Consider the following 21,220-nt stretch of genomic DNA (forward strand, 5'->3'; position numbering starts at 1 on the left):
AGATAAAAGATTAATAGATGCGTGGTTCTCCCTCACCACCAAAATGGAGAAATAAAAGTCTAAAAGAGGAAAACTAGAGTTTCAGGCAACTTCTTAGTGTGTTTTTGGTTGATTTCCCTAATATATATTCCATTTATAGTGCATGAGGTAAAACCCTTGGAGGCTTAACGTTAAATACAGAAGAGTTTGTAAAAAAAAAAAAAAAAAAAAAAAAGAGAGAGAGAGAGAGAGAAAGAAAAAAAAATAAAGAAAGAGGGAGAGGGAGAGAGAGAGCACGCTGTCATGTTCAAAAGCCTCCAAAATAGCCATACGGAGCCAGCTACAGGAGCATTCAGGTCAGCCTAGTAAGGGCATTTTTAATTTTCCTTATGCGACATCAGTGCATACAGAATGATCTAAATCAAAACAGGCTGAGAGAGCCCCTAAGAATGTCTGGGGAGCCACACGCACGGTCTTCACATAGATCTGGCAGCCCTAACCTATTTTAAAACAGGAATTTAAAGGTCTGCATCGACTCAACTAAAGGTTCAAAGTTACATCTATCAGTGTGTCTTTGGTCCATGTGCTTCTAGAATCAGGGCAAGCTCAGAGGAAAGAGTCACTGTGAATCTTCCTTCGCATTATTCCGAGTGTTCTCTGGCCCCATACCTGGTCTGGGAGTCCTTCCAGAAACTTTGACCTTACAAAGCTCCATCTGCTCTTTTACTCTCTGTTGTCCTCAACCAAGGAAAGCCTACATGCTAACTTCTACAGCCTCTTCCCCGGAGAGAATTAGACCTTTGGCTTTAAGACGGTTTTCCATTTGCAGCTCCATGTGTGGCTAACAGATAAAGAGAAATGGTAAGATGTACCTGAACCTCAGATGTTGGCAAAATTTTAATTATGGACGTGCTCAGGACAATTCTTTTCTGTTTTCAAGACTAGTGGAGATCTCACAAGACAGTGCCCTGCGCGTGATCACTGACGGAGAAGCCAGGACAGATGCATCTTTCTTCTGCCTGGTTTTAAAAGCAAAGCCTGCTTAGAGTTGGACTGGCTGACCCCTTGGAGACCTTTTGGAATTCAAGGATAACTAATTGCGTCCCCAAATTTTAAGAAAATACAATTTGTTTTCTTTAGAGCATTCTCCAGATGTGGATCTATAATATATGCCCTAGAGATTTGCCAAATAAATATCCTACCTATTAGTAAAACAAAACAAAAACAACAACCACAAAAAAAAAAAAAACAAACAAACAAAAACCACAAGAACGTTTCAAGAACACCTGTAAAAGAGAATTGCAGATTCTTGGCCACTAATGTCTTTCAAACAGAAACAAATAATACTGAGATTATCACCTCCCAATTAAGAGGTACCTTTCATCAAAGCCGATGTTCATGAATTCCAAATTTTACATACCACTAATATATGTAATTATTTCTAAATATTTTACTTGAATATAATTACATATAATCATTAGCTGAAAACCAAAACAGGAGTGATAGAGCGGACCTCTTCCACAGAAGAAAAGCAGAACCATTTACATACATGCAGTCATTAAGCAGAAAAAAAGTCTGACTGACAATCTGAAATCCAAATACTGCTATGGAACAGAGCTACAGAATGTACCAGGCAGAGCAGGTGCTTAGGAAAATGAGATAGGGCGCCCAATGCTGCCATCTTCAGGTCAGTACTGGTAGTACACCACTCTCACAACAGATCAGGTCTAGCCACGCGGGCTGTGGTGCAAGCTTGAGGGAACCAAGTTCATAGACATTGGACAGACCAGCAAATACACACTGGCCTGACATGGTGACTTTCAAAATCAAATGCTGCAACATATTTTTGCTGTCTGGTGTTAGGCACCTGAAGATTTTGCTAAGGCACATATTCCAATGAGAGAGAAATACAACTTTTTCAAAGAAATCTTTTTTTTTTTTATGGTTTTATTTACTTATTTGAGAGAGGGAGAGAGAGGGAAATCACAGAGGGAGAAACAGACTCCCAGCTGAGCAGGGAGCCCAATGCGGGACTCGATCTCAGGACCTGATATTATGACCTGAGCAGTAGGGAGATGCTTAACCGACTGAGCCATCCAGGAACCCCTCAGAGAACTCTTGATGAAAAAGACATTTAGTATTCCAATTGCCCTTCTAAAGAGCCCTTTTGCCTCCCGCTTCCCCCCACTACCTGCATCCCTTGAAATAACTATATCTCCTTTTCCTGAGAGTCATTCTGTATTCTTAAATTGGATTGAAAGAGTGCCCACAAACTTCTAGAAAGAAGCCCAGTTGTCTACTTCTTTCACTTTCTCCAGGAAAGTGGTTTCCACACATCACTTAGGAAGTGCCTGAAGGAGGGAGTAAATGATATATTTTCTCTACCACTTTGACTAAAAATCTGATCTTTACATATAGGTAGTATATATTTTTAAATAATCACATATATCCTTCCACATATAGAATTCAGTTATCCACATATCCAGGACACAGGCACAAAGCACAAAGCTAGCAAAGAAAGTTTAGAAAAGTCCTGAGATGTGCTAAACATAAGAAAAAGTTCCATGCTAAATTCGAATTACTTTACATCTAAAAGAATCTCAGGCCCTCACTGAAATCTTATTTATCCTTATCTTGTACACAGTCCAAAGTTTACTTATGTAGTGTTAAACCCATACCCTAACATAACAGGAGAACATGAAAAAATACAGAAAATTCAGACCAAACAACTCAGAAAACACAAAAATATAAAATTTGACACTTGAGCATACAAACCTAAACATTTCCATACTTGAAGTTATCACTAAGCAGTTTAGCAATGATGCTAAAACATCAAGATAACAGGAAACTTAGCCAGAAGATGCCCCAGTTTAATCAGGCATTCTCATGGATTTCACTTTACTACAAACTCATTATCTTACTGTAACTTGAGATAGAGCAGTTATTACTACATGTTCCCATTTTATAGATAGGAAGACTGAGACTCAACATTCCAGTGATTTTCCTAGATTCCACAACTCGGAGTAGGCAGGGCTAGGAATTAAGCTCATTTCCTAACTTCAAATCCACAGTTCTTTCTCCATCAACAAAGCACACTTATGAATGTAGGGTGCCGGTCAGTCAGTCACAGGGGCAAAGCAGTTCCTGCTGTTGAAATAATAAAATCCGAGAGTGGGTGTAGACCTATAACTCTGCCCTCCCCAAGTTCCCCACTCCCATGCTGCCCCAGCTTCTAGGTTCCATCCTCACACCCTCCCTACACACCATCACCACTGCCCTATAACCTGGCTCATAATACTCAGCGCCTGACGGGACGCCTGGGTGGCTCAGTGCGTTAAGCCTCTGCCTTCAGCTCAGGTCATGATCTCAGGGTCCTGGGATCAAGCCCCAATCAGGCTCTCTGCTCAGCGGGGAGCCTGCCTCCCCCTCCCCCGCCCTCTCTCTACCTGCTTCTCTGCCTACTTGTGGTTTCTGTCTGTCAAATAAATAAATGAAATTTAAAAAGAAAATACTCAGCGCCTGACTATAGAGCTGGGACCTCAGAACCCCATTCTCATACAAGTGTTGCATGCATCTGTTCTATTTGGTGTTGTATCCTAACAAATGAATAAAGGAAGAATGCTCTTCAAAGATGTTCTAACATCAGGGTCTGCACCTCTAATAGGTGCAAAAAAAATTCTTTTCAAACCCCCCATTCACAGTGCTTTCTCTAACATCTCTCCACCTTAACCCAAACAAGTAGCACATCAAAATACACACTTGAGGACTGCTTGAAAGGTGGAACCATTCCAGGTCTCATCAAATTCACCCCTCTCCCACCCAGTCCCAGCTACTGGGGTTTGAATTTTAGTTCCATCAACATAAGCAGCAGCAGGTAACTTCTCTCCTTTGACCCCAATTCCCTTCATCTCAATTAAATTGCAAATGACAACAGGATTGGGACTGGAATGAGGTGTGATAGCTAAGCCAGAAGCTTTGGGACAGAAATGTCAAGACAATACAAATCACCATCGGCAATCAGAAGTGAACACAGGGACTGCACTGTTTCAGCCACAGAAGAGGCTCAAGTCCCTGAAATGTGTCCCCTGCCCCAATCACCAGATCTGTTTCTGTTGTCGTTTCTTTGACCATTTAGTCTGCAAACACTCCCCAGAGTAGCACAGAAAACCACATCCCACTAGGAGGCTGTGACTACTGCAGGGCGATGTCCCCAGAGCAAGGCGTCTGGAGTGAGGGGAGCTTCAAGAGACAGCAGAAAGGCGGATTTCGTGTGCTTTGATATTTGGCCCCAACTAGTCCTGTGTAAAACACAAGTGTAAGAGACACTCAGAACTGAGAGCTAGAACCCATCCGTTGGTCAGCTGCAGTCCTGGGGTTACAGGCACATCTCAAAGCCCCTCCAGCAGAAGGAAGCCGCTGCTCCCATGTTCACAGACCTGGGGGGGCAAAGGGGGGGCGGTGCAGTGGCTGTGCAGATTCCAAAGACTACTGTCCTGATGCCTTGTGTGATGGTAGCTACACCCTGATCTCTGCACTCATTTTACCGCAAGCTTCTGAACGAACATCTCTGTGGCTCTTGGCAAGCCACAACCTACTCCAGACACACTTTCTGAATTGATATTTACTCAATTTTCCTGTGCTAAACTCCAGGTGAGACTCCAAAAATAGAGAAAGATGTGGTCCCTGTGCTCGAGAAATGTGCAATATGGCTGGGGAGACCAGATTAATATAAAAATAATAATTAAAGAAAACCTGCTGTTTTTTCTCTTGCTGCAAACTCACTCTGTCTTGAAACTAACTGCACTGTGCTTATCTGTCTCAGAGCACAAAGAACATGAAGTCTGTACTGGACTTTGAAGGATTAATAGGATCTTAGAAGGGCTTTGGGAAGTGTGGAAGTTACCAGAAAGAGTTGTATCAAGAGGCTGGGTCAGGGGGTGACTTCTGGGGACCCAAAATGAGCATCAAAGGAAGGTAGAGGTGAGTCAAATTATGGAATGTACTAGATCATAGGATCCACTTGAACTGACAGAGACGGCTTCTTTCGCCAGGGGTTCTCCTCAAATCACGACAGACAAAAACAAGTAGAGAAAAAGAGGACAGTTGGGATTTGAGTAGCATCTTGTCAGCTAGAAAACAGTGATCCTGAGTTGTGGAAACGGCGTATATTGTCTTAGGTTAAGAACTGCCATTGAATGAATTAAAATGTAAAAACCTAAGCTCTGAGGAAACATTATAGCAAACCTTGTGGAAAATTGATCATCAAATATAAGAGGAACATCCGTAGGGGGAAGAAAAGCGTCAGCAGAAAACAACTTTTATTGAAGAACACATCGACACAGGCGATTTCAGCGGCTCTGCTTTCATTGGGATTTTTTCTGTGCGTTTCTTAACTACTGCTTCCCATATCTTTCTGGTTGCTTCCACGAACAATTGGATGATTTTGTTTAAGAGCCCTCTGGCCATTTCAGTTTTATTGTCCATCCTTCAGCTTATCTCTGAGCATTTTCAACTTCCAAGAAGGCCACCTTACTTATCACTTAACATTTACTCATTTTTACATCAGGCTTTAATGGTTTGTTTGTTTGTTTTTTTTAATTTTAACAAAGGAGAAGAAATAGAAAAAAAAAAAAAAAAAGATGTATCATGGACTAACAGGAATGGTGAGCATTCACTTAACATCAGAGCCACCAGAGCAATTGGACCAGCCCTGAAACCCTGGCAAAACTCAGTCTAAGACTCTCTATCCCCAGAGCTAAATATCAGGTCACAGTGGCCATGTCCTGGCCCAATTACAGACCTTCACCAATTATACTCCTTCTCCATATGGCAGAAAAAGACCCTCCCCAACCCAGCCCCTGTCTCCTCCAGCCTCGTCTCTGAACCTTCTTCCTCCCTATTGTCCATCCCTCAGGGAATGATATGCTGCTGTGCAGATGGGCCATGTTCTCCTCAGCTCCCCACCTAAGCCTTTGCACGCTGCCTTCCCCCTGCATGGAATGCTCTGGTCATTGTCCAGGTCCCCTGCCTAATTCCTGCCGGGTGTAGGCGGCTCTCTTCTCTCTCCCAGTGCGGCCCTGACGGGTCTGCATGGAAATCGCCAGTCTTCTTGCCTGTCCTCTCCACCAGGCTCTGACTGACTGGTTTTGGTTGTTCTTATTGTTTAATATCTGATCGCTAGCATCGTGCCTGACAGGTAGCAGGTTCTCAGCCAATTTTGAAGGAGGAAGGAAATGGTTAAACGAGAAGAGTTTCCCAGTGGCCCGAGCAACGGAGGAAGTGCCAGTCTTCCAAGCAGTAACTACTACCATCAGCAAATGCTCCAATATTATAGACTTTTCTGTAAAGATGAAAACCCTTCTACAGTAGCCAACATCAATTTTCACTTATAGCGTCAGAAGTGGACCTGCCCCCCGACCTCTCTTCAACAACAGCCAATGGCCCCCCAAGTCAGCGAGGATGGGAGGAGCCGTCCTACTCGCAGGCCTTCGGGAGCTGGCCGTGCCTGAACCCGGCGGCCAGCCGGAGACTCGCCAGGAAAAACGCACACTGTGCTTTGTCGGAGTAGGGAGAGTCCGACTGTGACAGACCCGGGCCCTGAGGGCCCTCACGGCCCAGGCTGCTCAGAAGTAGCAGCCATGAGAGATTTCTACTGGCCTCACTGCCCAGACCTTCCTTTAGCAGATGATGACACATGAGATCCGACAGACATTATTTTCTCCCAGAGATGAATTTGTGAGACTGACCACCCATCCAATGCTATTTTCCACAAAGTTCTGGTGGCTCTTTAAAAGGTATTATGAATACAAACTAGGCTTCTCTTTAATGCCCTCTGGGCCTAGAGGTATTCTGAGTTTCACAAATCAAAAGCTGGCTTTATATTCAGCAACATTACTCCTTGGACCCTAGGTGTAGTACATGAGTCTCGATACATCTGCACAACAAAGCCGTTCACATAGTTTGGCTCTCTTTTTAAAGCAATTGCATCTTTTTTTTCCAAACGACCATCTACTGAACTTATCATACAACTAGCTACCTTGAAATGCCTAAACTTCACCTTGAGGACAGACAGACACACAGACACACACGCACACACCCGAATTATTTTCATACCAGCTGCACAGATCAGCATTCCATTTATATATATCCTGCACAGAAGACCTATTTAAGGAAACGCTATAGGTTTGGAAGGGTCCAAGAACTGACTTTTATAACCTAAGCAATTCTGAGCTCCTTGAAGGAGAAGAAAACTGATGAGCACATTCTGAGCCATTCATCCTATGGCATGTCCTAAAATGTTCTGCATCAAATCACACATTCTCCCCAGATGTGGTGATTTTAAAGGTCAGCTCTCGGAGGCTGGTATGAAAAATGAGGTTTTTACCGACTCCCTAGTAAGCTGTGGGCAGCCTTTCAAGGGTCATTTTATTTTTATCCCTGTATTACTAAAAGCAACACCCTCCCAGACATTAGGGCTAAGAGCTTGCACTTGCTCAACTATTTCTTTACGGGCAAAGCCCCGAAATCCTAGAGACGATTCTATGTCTGAAAACTGACCAGAAAAGTATGTTTAGTGGGGAGAGCCATTCTCGCTCCTCCATTGCACCAAGCAGTCTTCTATTTTAGGTTTTTATTACTGAAGTTATGTTTCTTTTCTAGTCACTAACCGTCAGCACTACCATCATCATTTCGCACACTCAGAGTCGACACTAACCATCTGTATGTGTAAATGGGGCTGAGAAGATTTACCTGTGAATTGGGGTCCCTGTCGTGAGGGTCTACAGGTAATTGAACCTCCACGTAGCATTTCAGCTCAATTGAGCTCCCCTCTCTCTAGTAATAACCACTGCCCGTTACCGAAAGCTACCGTCTACCATGGCACCAAGCACATTACATCGTGTTCACAACTCCGAGAGGCAGGCACTGTGACGGTAATGTGATATGGTACCTTGAGCACTTTGACACTGGAGTGAAAGATCAAGCTTCAAGGGCAGACTCTGCCATTTACTTGACCTTAGGAAAGTTATTTAGCCTTTTTGAGTCTTGGGTTGTCCATAAAATGGAGAAAATAAAATGAATAACTAACGTATCTTGAATTCTTACTATTTGCCAGGGCTAAATCCACCATTTTACAGCTGGGGAAACTGACACTTGGGTTCAATAACTTGGGCAAGTAGGGGTGATAGAGCTGGATTGGAACCAACCAACTCCCCAAGTCAGTGACGTTTGCCCACAATTTCACACTGTGTTCCGCTCTTGTCGGTGACAGTACACTACAGGCCCCTAGAATTGATATTCTTAAGAGCCGGGCATGGCATATGCCAGGAAAGCTGTCTAGCTTGCCTGCTGCCATCCTTCCATGGCTTTCACTGGGCTAAGAGCCTTCAACTCCTCAGTGGCCCCAGAATCACACAAGAAACACAGCACACACCTGTCGAGAGCCAGAGAAGAGCGCATGGTCATAACTAGTCATTATAGGAAGCCATGTCTTCTCAGTCCTGCAAGGGGCAAATGGTACTGCTAATAGCCTGGCTCGGGAGACCTGAGATACAATCCATTAGGCAAGGACATAAAGTACATTGTGCCCGGAGCACCAATTCCTCTGTTCCTTTGCCTTCCTCTAGTCAGTAGATTCCCCTAATCATAAAGGTGGGGGTCAGGCAGGTGACCGAAGATGAACTTTTACTTCTCAGTTCAGGATCAGGTACCCCTCCTAACAGAACAGCAAGCCTGCTCTGGCCAATTGTCTCCTTGGGTAAAAGCAGTCAGACTCCCAGAGACTCTGGTCTTTTTGAGAGATGCTAGGAATCCGGATGTTCATGTGCTAGCCTCCGATGTGTACATTCATACCCCTTTTTAAATTTAATTAAAGGGAAGGCTATATATCTATATATTCTCCCCCACACTTCACTCCCTGCCCCATCCCCCTCCACACTACTCCCATCCCCACTACCCCACATTAGCCTGAATCCTGATTCTGTAACAACAACTTGCCTCCAGGACACTAAGCACATGTCTCTGCTGCCCCACCTGGTCACACCTTGCTCTGACATCCTAAACTCCTGAGAAACGTTTGGGTGCACTAGTTGGAGACTCGAAAAGTCTCGTAGCTCAGACCCTAGCACTATTTTACTGGACGGTCTTAGACAAGTCATTTCACTTATCTGAACCTCCCTTCATTCATCTGTATAATGGGGATTCCTTTCCTCACCAAATTTTAATTGAGCGCCCGATGTGTGGACGCCAGGGACTGTGTTCAGGGGTAAAGGAGTTCCGCCCAACCTGAATTCTCATTGTGAGACTCAAATGGATACACACATCCAATGCTCAAGCAATGCAAGTGCTGTAACTCAGACGAAGCTTCCCTGCTCTGAGGCGATGAAGACCACAGATGTCTTCACGGCTGACTTGTCCCATCTGAGGGCTCTGACTCTATCTACACAGTCATCTCCACAGAGAAACTACCTTCCGGGTAGGCAACTGTGGGCTTAATCACAGGTCAGCGGTTCCTGAAACCCAATCAGAGGAGCTTTCTGATATGCAGACAATCCACTAAGATGCAGAAGCTTCCTAAAGTACTAGTATCTCTTCCATCAGTAACCATTTACAACAGCAAATAAAAAAGGGAAAGTCTTCCCGTCAGAAACCACCCCTGATCATCCCCAACCTCCATTCCTTCTCTTTGAACCTATCAAGTTATATCAAATCCCTGTTCACTGTGTGTATCCCTCACTAGACACTAAGTCCCCAAGGAGCAGGACCATGTCTGCCTGCTAGGACCATGTCTGCCTGCTTCCCGGTAGAATCGCTACTGCCTGACACATAATAGATGTTCAGTAAATGTTTACTGAATCAATAAACGAATGGGCCACAATTGATTCTGTCAGAGTCATGGATATTAGTAGGGATACAGCAAGGTCACACCTTGGTTAAAACACCTTTGCAAAGAAGCGGAATCCAATGTCCCTTTTCTCACCAATTAGAGCTTTGGCTTTTATCTTGGAGGAACTAAGTCTTCTTCGTTTGAGTTGGGGGAGGAAAAGGTGAACAGCCCAAAAAAAGGTTTGGGGAGCGCTGAACATTTAAATTTTTCTAAAGTATGCCATTTTAAGGTATCTCCCCATGTTTTACCATAGAGAACCTTTAAACCTTGCTAATTAGACACCGACATAGGACCCCTGTGTACAAACACAGACACATCCAAAATGCATCCAGAGTAGAGCAAACGACATCTTTTGGAACTCTTCCAGTAGCTTCTGTGCATACTTTTATGTTAACGCAACGGTCTTACAGCCAAAACAGCCAGACTACAAACACCTGGCATGCACTCTCAGAAACTTGAACTCATCGGGAGGAGCAGCCAAGATGTGAAACCCCAAATTTATTGCTTTCTTTAGTTATTAAGGGAGTGCAGCATGTATCAATGAGCAGCATCACTCCTAATCTGCTTGCAAAGTTTAATCAGGAATTCATATTTCATGTGCTTTCACGGGCACAACAATATTTATTCATTTGTTCTCCGAAGCTGCTGCCTGCAACCAGCCCTTCTCGTTGTGCACTCAGGGGAGGTGTGCTATTAACTCCGGGGAGGCCTCCTCCATCTCCAGGGAGAAGCCTGACATCTTTTAGGGCAGGCCTGACCGTTATTATTTATGGTTAAAACGCTTTACGTTGCGAAGGGGCACGCTACCTCCATCTAAAACCCCTTTGTGATATACACTGCACAGTCTGCATTTCGGAAGGGAAAACCTGAGTTGTTGCAAGGTAGAGAATTACTCAAGGTCACACGGGGGTCCTTTCTGCCCTTGAGTCTTACCGATATGGCCACCTTGGTATCTAAATGTACAGTCACGTCGAATATGCTAGCTAGCAGGAACTGAACGCCCGGCCCTGGGTTAAGCAGCTTTGCAATGCATTAGTCCTCAACGGCTCTGCAAGACTCAGCCGTATTTCTAGTCTCACTTTAAAAGATGAAGAAACGAGGGCACAGAAAGTTTAATTAACTTATCCAACATTGCCCAGCAAACCAGTGATGGAGCCTGGATGTGATCTGACCCTCAAGCTTGCACCCTGAATTACCGACCCACAGGACAGCCTCGCTAGCAGGTCCCTAAGTTCACTGGCTCAAGGAAAACCACATAGTGTTGTACGGGGTGGGATTCACTCTATTTTATTCCAGCTTTCCCTTGTGCTCCCTACCAGAATGCTTCTCTGAGATGGAGCACTAAGGGGAAGGATACTGATGACTTTACACAAAAAGAAGAATAGGAGGGATGAATATGGATTAGATAAAATTAGCCCTTACTGACAGGGAAAACCTAATGCAGAGTCAGAAAATGAAGATTAAAATATGGAGGGAGGGGCGCCTGGGTGGCTCAGTCAGTTAAGCGTCTGCCTTCAGCTCAGGTCATGATCCCAGGGTTCTGGGATCAAGCCGCCACATCAGGCTCCTTGCTCAGCAGGGAGCCTGCTTCTCCTTCTCCCTCTGCTTGCCTGCCTGCGACTCCCCCTGCTTGCGCTCTGTTTCTCACTATCTCTCCCTGTGTGTCAAATAAATAAAACATTTTTTTAAATATGGAAGGAAACCAATTTTTAGTTAAAAAGTCAAATCTGCTAACTTTTTTCTCTGACATAAAGGAAAAAGGAAAAGCCAACAAAGCTCATTAACAACAGAGGATGTCTACCAAAATACTCTGCAACTTACCTGAGTGAAAAGTCATAAGCCCCATATTTCCAGAGTACTTCCAATTTATTCTTGCTTCTGGAGATGTAAAAGATACAGTCTCTCCTGACAGCACAGGTGTTTGATAAATGGAGGAACACCTTGTTGCTCCTTTTTCCGAAGGCACGACTCCCTTTCCTAAGTTCTTATTTGGCGTGGCAAAATGACTTCGGAAAAACCAGAAGGCTACATACCCAGTGTTAACAGCGGTGATGGCTGCTCTGATATTACAAACGATCTGTAGACTCTCTCCCTTCCTTATCCATTTTTTAACATTCTTTTTCCTACAGTGAATATATGTCACTTTTGTCAGAAGGAAGAGAAACAAAGAGTTTTTGTAAAGACTTTTTCATAAAGGAGTCCCCAAGTCACCCTGCCTCAGCCCTCCCTTCATCGCCAAGGGAATGATTGTTTATGGACACTATAAAGGACAGACTGGCAGGCCCTGAAAACAGCGATGAAGCCCCGTGGGTGATTTATTCCCCTCCACCCTTCTAGCATTTCTTACACCCACTGTGGATTTAAACCCTCAAATGACAGCATTTCCTTCTCTGGGAAACCTTTCCCCACTAGGAAATCCACTCATCGGAAATATTCCAGAAATGCCCATCTTTACAGTGACAAGCATATAAAACTCTAAGCAAATTACAAGACTTCTATGAAGGAAACAAAGAGATTTTTAATCACCATGTGTTCAGTCTCACGTCGTGTTTCCATTCATTGTGGTGGCTCATAATGTACAGTAATACATTTTACATCTACTAAATGTGTTCTGGGTTTTTATATCACAGTTCAGAAGAATAGCTTCGAAAATCCTTTTGACTCTTTTATTTGAAAACTACATTTGTGGAATGGGGTAATTAAATTCCTATAGTTCGATATAATATTACCTCTGCTATTCTAGCTCATAAAAAAAAAAAATCCCAACCATCTTCTTCCTGCTTTTGCTAGAAATAGAATTACACCACAGATATTTCTGTTAATACAAGTCTAAGACTTTGAGAGCCTACTCCATTGTAGTTAAACCAGAAAACTCCCTCTTTTGTACATCTTTATGAAAATTAAAATGACTGCAGAAGTCTTCTGTGCTTGATGAATGCATACTAGCTTACTTTGAGGAGAAAAAGAAAGAAGGGTTCAATGTCAGGGTTTTGAATCACAGGAAGAAGTTTTCTCTAGATGAAGAGCTGGAGGATTTAGGGCCTTACAATTACTCTAAAATTAGGAAATCAAGAATACAGTGGGATTTCTTGGGTAAAGGTAGGATCAAGTACCCTCATATCTGAGTATGACATAGATAACTGCATGGCGTATATGTCACAGAAGTATTTCATTTCATTTGCTCCTCATTTAGTTTCAGGTGATAGGAGAATATTCTCACTTTAAAGAAGACATTGGAGGCATGAAGTGGTGATGTAATTTGTCCCAGAATACAAGTTTAGGAAGTAACCAAGCTGGTATTCTTAGCAAGAAGACAAGAGAGAGGGGCGCCTGGGTGGCTCAGTCTGCTAAGCATCTGCCTTCAGCTCAGGTCATGATCCCAGGGTCCTGCGATCGAGTCCCATGTTGGGCTTCCTGCTCAGCGGGGAGCTGCCTTCTCCCTCTCCCATCTGCTTATGCTCTCTTTCACTATCTCTCTCACCATCTGTCTCTCTCTCTCTCTCAAATAAATAAATAAAATATTAAAAGAAGGAGAATGAGAAGACAAGAGAGAACAAATGTTGGCAAGGAGGTGAAGAAAACAGGACTCTTTTGCCCTGTTAGGAATGTAAATTTGTACAGCCACTATGGAAAATAGTATGGAGTTTCCTTATGATTGAACAGTCCTATTTCTGAATACATATCCAAAAGGAATGAAAATAGGCTATTAAAAAAGATATCTAGTTCTCACTTTCGTAGCACAGGTACTAAAATTGGAACGATAAAGAGAAGATTAGCATGGCCCCTGCACAAGGATGACACGTAAAAAAGATATCTATGCCCCCATGCCTACTGCAGCATATTCAAAATAGCCAAGATACAGAAACAACATAAGTGCCCGTCGATGGATAAATGCACAGCAACGTGGTATTCAACGGAACATGACTCAGCCCTGAGGAAGAAGAAAATTCTGCCATTTGCGAGAACATGGATGGACCTGGAGGGCATTATTCTAAGTGAAATAAGTCAGAGAAAGATGAAAACAGTAAGCTATCACTTACATATGGAATATTAAAAAGTGAAACTCATAGGAACAGAGACTAGAAAGGTGGTTACCAGAGGCTAAGCAGTGAGAGAGAGGAAGAGAGCTTGCTGGAAAGGTACAAATCTCCAGATAGAAGATGAAAAAGTTCTGGGTCTTAATGTCCAGCATGAACGTTAAAGAGTTAAGAATACTGAATTACATATTTGGAAGTCGCTAAGAGAATACATCATCACAAAAAAGAGATGATAATTATGTGATATGACACAGGCGTCAGGTAACTACTCATTCATATTGTGATATAGAAGTATATCAAGTCAGCACACTACACACCTTAAACTTCCACAATGTTCTATGTCAATCATATCTCAATAAAGCTGGAAAAAGAAAAAAAAAAAAAAAACTGGCACTCAGCCCCACAGAGACTAACTTCGGGTTCAGGCCCTTTCCATCACATCATACCACACCACACACTGCCCATCAGACACCCCCAAAGCAGCTTCATCGAGTGCTGAGGGACTCTAGCCGCTGGCTTGCAGTGCTCCTACCCAGATAAAATTAAGTGGGCTCCGCACTAACTCAGCCCACAGACAAAAGGAACTGCTACAGAAGCAGCTCTATGCGTACGAGTCTCCAAATATCTAAAGTCAGTTGTTGGGCTTGTTTCCCCCTCATCTGCAGTTATGCGATGGCTCTCTGAAGCCCCTAGGATACAGTTTTAAATGATAAATGAAAGATTGGGGTTTCAAAAATATACAACTATTCTAGATTGCAAATCAATTTGTTTTTAACCATAGCGAACAATGTAGAGCTCACTGGTTTTTGGTTTTTTGTTTTTTGTTTTAAGATTTTATTTATTTGAGAAAGAGACAGTGAGAGGGAATACAAGCAGGGGGAGTGGGAGAGGAGAAGCAGACTTCCTATGGAGCAGGGAGCCCGATGCAGGGCTCAATCCCAGAACCCTGGGATCATGATCTGAGCTGAAGTCAGACAATGACTGAGCCACCCAGGCGTCCCTAGAGTTCACTTTTTAATTCCAAAATACAAAGGTGTCCTCATGATAATATAAATAGATGGCAACCCCCTCATAATGGCAAGGATGAATATATAACATACACAGAGAGAAAATAACCTTCCCAGTTCTCAGAAGAGAGCTATAGTCAGAAGGAAGCGTGCCCAGGCAAAAGAACACCAAGGGAAAACACTCAAAAAGTTAAGTTTTATGGGGCCAGCCAAAGAAATACAGTGTTCCTACAAGGTGTTACAATTTTTCTATATGCATAGACATGGAAGTGAAAGTAATGAGTTGGAATAGACACCATTAGCTTTTAATTAAGTTACTCAGAAATAACACACACACTGGTCATCTGCCCAAACATCTCAATTAAGGATGTATAAAAGTGCATTCCTTCCAGCTTTTTGTCAGCTCTGTATCAAATGATCCAAACAGCTGAACTAGTTCAAAGACTCTACATGGAAGAAATAAGCCTGGGGCTTATTTCAAACTTTCCGTAGAGATACTGAAATGGTCATTTTTAATGTCATCCATTTTCAGAAACAACTAGAACTGGGCATAAGTCTCTTAAAAGCATACATAAGTCTCCCCCTCCCAGCCAGGTAGTCAAAGACTAGATATCAGGAAACAAGTTAATGTCCTCCCACAGGTAGGAAAATATTAATTAGCAATTCATAAACTAAGGTTACCTTTACAAGTGCACTTCTAGTATGAATTACAGTCGATTATGAGTTTAAGACTGACTATACATTTCATTACCACTCCCAGCATGAGAAAGTCCTGGTTGTAACTGGAAATTCAAACACACTTGATTCATGACCATCAAAAGCCCCAATCAATGCAAACTCTTTTACTTGGAACAAATAAATTATTTCTTTTGATAAAGTACAAACAGAACCTTATATTATTAATTTCCTGACAATCCTATTCTGGGGGAAAAAAATTAAGTTGGTGACCAGTTCTCTGTTCACAATGAATTCTACCCTTTCAAAAATCATTCTAGACCTGTATCTGCTAAACTTTGATCCTTGGAATATTAAAAGCTTAGGATGCTAATATGCATTCCATAAAGAGACTTCTGTGGGGCAGCTGGGTGGTTCAGTGGGTTAAGCCACTGCCTTTGGCTCAGATCATGATCTCATGGTCCTGGGATCATGCCCCGCATCAGACTCTACTCAGCAGGAAGCCTGCTCCTCGCCACCCTCCGCCCCCCCCAACCTACCTCTCTGCCTACTTGTGATCTCTGTCAAATAGATAAATAAAATCTTAAAGAGAGAGAGAGAGATGTCAGCAACCATATAATGTATTTCCTTAATTCTCAAGTTCACTGTTTTCACATTTTTAACATTTCCAAAATGGAGCTTCATATTACAATGTTAAAAACTGTTAACTAAATTCGTTTTTCCCTTAGAAGAAAAAAACTATTAAATTAAGGGTATATTTTATAACTCATGATCTCTTAAAATGGATGAAAATGGTAAGTTTGGAGAAATAATTTTTTATTACCTGTAGAGATTCACATTACCACATTAAAGTCTCTGAAAAGTCCTACACTCTACAAACAAAGCTGTTTTCTTTGTTTGACTCAATGTCTCCCAAACATATTTACCCATAGATCCCTTCTTTTCTAGAACTCATAATAACATTTCCTGAGACTAATGTTCTGGGAACACATTCTGGGAAAGACCGCTGATTCTTTTATTACCCTTGGCCAAGACTCTTTGCTCATCAGCTTTCCAAGACCCAGTGACAGGAACCTTCAATCAAAAGTGAAGGTAAACGTGTTTCAGGGTCGACAGCACTGAATGGATGACCCAAAACTCTGTAGAGAGAACATTCCAACTAGGCCAGAGGCCTATTTATTCTGCTTGGAAACATCTGTGGTGTATTCATACTGATTGCTTTCTCCACAAATGATGCACAGCTTTGTCTGTTTCGAATGCCTTTATGACGTGAGAAATGAATAGACAGAATTGAAGCCATCTGCGTGGTAGCATGGGATGCACCATAGGATGGGATGCACCGCTGGGTGAGAGACATCCCTGCACCTTGCCCAACATTTGGAGGGAAGAGAAATCAATATTTTTCCAGAACCAGTTCCTAAATTTACTTCATCAGCAAGTTACTGTTTGTGCATTCCCATAAAATCGAATAAAATAAGTCATATGGTCACAGAGCAGGCAGCAGGAGAGTTTGAGCACAGACACTCAAAATGGAACCAATGACATGGCTCTAACTGATGTAAGCGCCCATCTTTAGGCCCATACTAAGTCTTAAAGAAACGCATCTCCTACCACACAATATTTATCTGCCAATACCCTATTTATCCAGTTTGTAGAAAAAGTATTGAAATATGGAAACAGGACTGGAAGATTACCATGTGCCTTTTGAAAGACAGACTCAAGCACTGTCTAACAGGCCCACCTGTCTAGAAGGCCAACTGATTCTCTTGGACTAGCAGCATTGACATTGCATGGGATCTTGTCAGAAACTCCAGATCTCAGGACCCATTCCAGACCTATTTGATCAGAATCTGAATCTTTGCAAGACCCGTAGGTTATTTCATAGACATTATGGTTTGAGCAGCATTTTCTGACTTCCCAATTATGACTCATTGGGGCCCAGATGTTGTGAAGCTAGATGTTCACTTGCAAAGATGGCTAAACAGCAAGTTATTTTTGTCTACTAGACATGCAAATGCTTTCTGTCCAGTAGGAAAGACACCCTTAAGGTTATGGGGGTGGGGGGTGCTGCCCTGTAGAATATAAACCATTTTGCACCTACTCCAGAATTCTCTTTCGGGGAAGACATGATCTCAGCCCCCCAATTTATCATCCTGCTTTTCCCTCATTAATGAGTTAAATAAACCTTTGACACGTGCTCCCCACACACGCATGACAAGCATGCTTGTAACTGTTGACAATTTAATTCAAACCTAATCATCTCTTGACAGAGAAGGAATACTTATCTCCAGTGAACACTGCAACAGCCACCCTTTCTTGGGAAAAATCATCAGCAAACAGTAATTAAGAACATCCGCTCTGACAGAGAGATGAATCTAGCATCGGTTTGTCCCTCAAGGATGGTAGGTTTAATGTATAATCTAACTTCAGATACAAGGGCTGGCAACTGAGAGCCTATAGTTCTGTTCCGCCTTGCAGACATGGTGTGCAGCTGAAGAACATTTTGTTTTGTTTTTAATTTTTGGATCTGAAGGCCTTTAGGTGTAATGTGTATTCTCCGGTTCTCCACAGGCTCCTATCCTCCTTATTATCGTATATCAGGCTGTTTCACACATGTTTGCTACCTAGCTGGCCCCTGAAGGCATAGACGTTTACACCCCTTAAAAAAGGCACTAATCTATTAAATCCACTTAAGCCAGCACTACGGTGGGAAATGGCTTGCCTCGAAATCATAGCACACTCGAAGGAGCCCTTACTGGGAATATTTTTGCATATCTATCATATGCAGACCCTGGACAGCTATGACAAGTATAAAAAGAGTGCAGCTGCCAAAACCAGTGGCCTTATTCATTATCCACCAGAGGGCAAATTATTTACAGGTATAACAATGCATTTGAAATACATTTACTAAGCATCATCATCAATTTCTCCAGATACAGAAGAGTTTCATTTAAATGGCTCTCCAAGCACAGAAACCACTGCTCGCAGAAACAGCAGAGATAGCTTCATTCTCAACACTGAGCATTACGGAAATGTCAAAACAAATATCATGCAGAAATACAGCAAGAAGCAGCACTCTAGTGATAGGCAATAGCCGGATCCCTCTGAAACCAAACCCAGGAGTCCAAAAGCGGCTCTGACAAGACAGAGTGTAGTGGGGCCAATCCGTCCTAGTGGACGTTGCTTTCTTCCTTGGATGGACTTGCTGACAGCGCATCACAGAAAGTTCTCAAGCATCTGCCTTCACAGGCGTGACTCTCCGTTTTATAAGCACTTAAATTCACTCAACAAGGAAAAGCAAGCACTATCTAAACAGAGTCATTAATAATATAAATCTCACCTAGAGGAAAAGAATAATACGGCCTGTCTCATTGCGCTGCCTAAATACTGATTTCCCTGGTTTTCCATTTGTCCTCTCTATGGATTTTTCTCCTTTGGTACATCTCGTCTCTCATTTTACTCCAGTACTTCTTCAGGGGACTTAATGGGAACAACTTTGAGGAAATCAGCTAGTAACCCCTCCATTTCTCATCTGGACAGCTATGAGGCCTCGCCAACCATCACCATCCCCCACCACTGGCCTTTCCACACTTCCCAGCAAGGCCTTAGTTAGCCCTTGATCTCTTAGTCTTTGTACCTGGGTCACTAAACTGGGCGTTTAGCTACAGTATATGGCTTGAGGGTCATTAATATACAGTTATCGATAGGTTATTTATCTCAGAGTTTACTTTGCAATTGTCTAGCTGGAATCTGAGTTTTCTTTCAAAACCACCTTCCAGTAGTTTTCCATTCACTTTGTTTTTCGCTGAGAGACGGGATGTGGTTTCAGAATTCAAGAGGAGTTTTAGTAGCATTTCAGGGAAAATCTCCCTAGCCTCCTCACCCTGTGAATTTCCCTTCCAGACTCCCTACATCACACAGAATAAAGCTTTCCAAACTTCTCTTCGGCCTGCAAACCGCTTTTCAAAGTAAATGGGCAGTCTCTAACACCGGAAGGAACTAGCGGAACCGGAACTGCAAAGGAACGACAGGAACCGGAACTGCAAGGCCTGGGAGAGGCAGGAACTCACCGGAGTGGGGGTGGGGATCGCTCAGACACTGCGAGCCAAAGAGGAATGAGTGGATCAGGCAAAACTGTGATGAGCACCACCCCCCCACCCCCTCAACTCTCCCCTGCGTTTAAAAGAGATTCCATGAGAGACTATGGACTCTGAAAAACAATCCGAGGGGTTTGAAGTGGCGGGGGTGGGGGGGTGGGGGGGGGAGGTTGGGGTACCAGGTGGTGGGTATTATAGAGGGCAGGGCTTCCATGGAGCACTGGGTGTGGTGAAAAAATAATGAATAATGTTTTTCTGAAAATAAATAAATTGAAAAAAATAAAAATTAAAAAAATAAATAAATAAATAAAAGAGATTCAGAATCTTTTGTCTTAAGGTCTTTCACAAGTTCATACACACTTGGGTTTGTTTGTTTGCTTGCTTGTTTGTTTGTTTTAACTGCCAAAGCTACTGTAAGATTCCAGGCAGGCTGGCTCCCCTGGGGCACACTTGATCCTCCTTAACCTGTCACGTTACTTTTTTGTTTTTGATTTTTTAAGATTTCATTTATTTATTTGACAGAGAGAGAGAGATCACAAGGAGAGAGGCAGGCTCCCCGCCGAGCAGAGAGCCCGTTGCAGGGCTTGATCCCAGGACCCCGAGGTCATGACCCCAGCCAAAGGCAGAGGCTCAACGCACTGAGCCACCCAGGAGCTCCACCAGTTACTTCTTACATAAAAATGAATCTGTCTGCTGGCCCCTGCTCCCAATTCTGGATCCCAGTCTCCACCACTGAACTCAGAACTCAAACACATTCCTAAGGTTCACCTTAAATCCACTTCTGCATAGCTCTCTTAATAAAAGCTGGGGGTGCGTGGGTGGCTCAGTTGGTTGGGCATCTGACTCTGGATTTTGGCTCAAGTCATGATCTCAGGGTCACAGAATCAAACTCCATGCCAAGCTCCATGCTCAACACAGAGTCTGCATGAGATTCTCTCTCCTCCTATGCCTCTGTCCCTCCGCCTGCTTGCACTCTCTTAATTAATTAGTTAACTAAATCTTAAAAATAAAAAAGCTGACACTGACTCTGGGTTTTCCATATTTTTGTGTACAAGGTCATATGTTCCTTGATGCAAGTACTATCTTTTTGTCCTTTTTCTATTCCTACCTCATGGTACCTAGTGCTCTTTAGCCATTTAAAGACTAACCATTGATTGGTTTTTCAGAGATGCGGGTATATTCCAGGAAGAAGGCAATGAAAAAACTGAGAGAAAGAGAGAGACATGATTAATGACCTAATGATCTCTAACAGATGGAAGCATTTTTGGCTGTTGGAGCTAGGGCAATCCATAGCCAATGGTACTAGAATTATGCTAAGGAATTTAAGTTCCAAAAGAAAACTTACTCATACTACAAATGTACTGGTCCTAGCAAAACAGGTTTCAAGGTACAAGTGTTTGTTCTTTCTTGCCATTGTAAGAATAGAAACAAAGAATAATGCCCCCCCCCAAGGTTGTCCTGCCCTCATCCCTAGAATATATTCTCTTTCCAGATATAGTTAAGAATACGGACCTTGGGGGTGCCTGGGTGGCTCACTGGGTT

The 21,220-nt window shown here is 42.9% G+C and overlaps 1 protein-coding gene and 1 non-coding gene across 2 annotated transcripts in view; one reads left to right on the forward strand and one right to left on the reverse strand.

Annotated features, from left to right (window-relative positions):
* The window catches only part of TPH2 (tryptophan hydroxylase 2), a 96,225-nt gene that overhangs the window by 14,413 nt on the left and 60,592 nt on the right, over positions 1 to 21,220 (reverse strand). The gene's annotated exons all lie outside the window — the stretch shown is intronic.
* Positions 13,585 to 13,691, forward strand: LOC122892790. The gene has a single exon (XR_006381477.1). It is a non-coding gene; the product is annotated as a U6 spliceosomal RNA (small nuclear RNA).

The sequence above is a fragment of the Neovison vison genome, chromosome 12 (genome assembly GCF_020171115.1).
Source record: "Neovison vison isolate M4711 chromosome 12, ASM_NN_V1, whole genome shotgun sequence".
Taxonomy (NCBI): Eukaryota; Metazoa; Chordata; class Mammalia; order Carnivora; family Mustelidae; genus Neogale; species Neogale vison.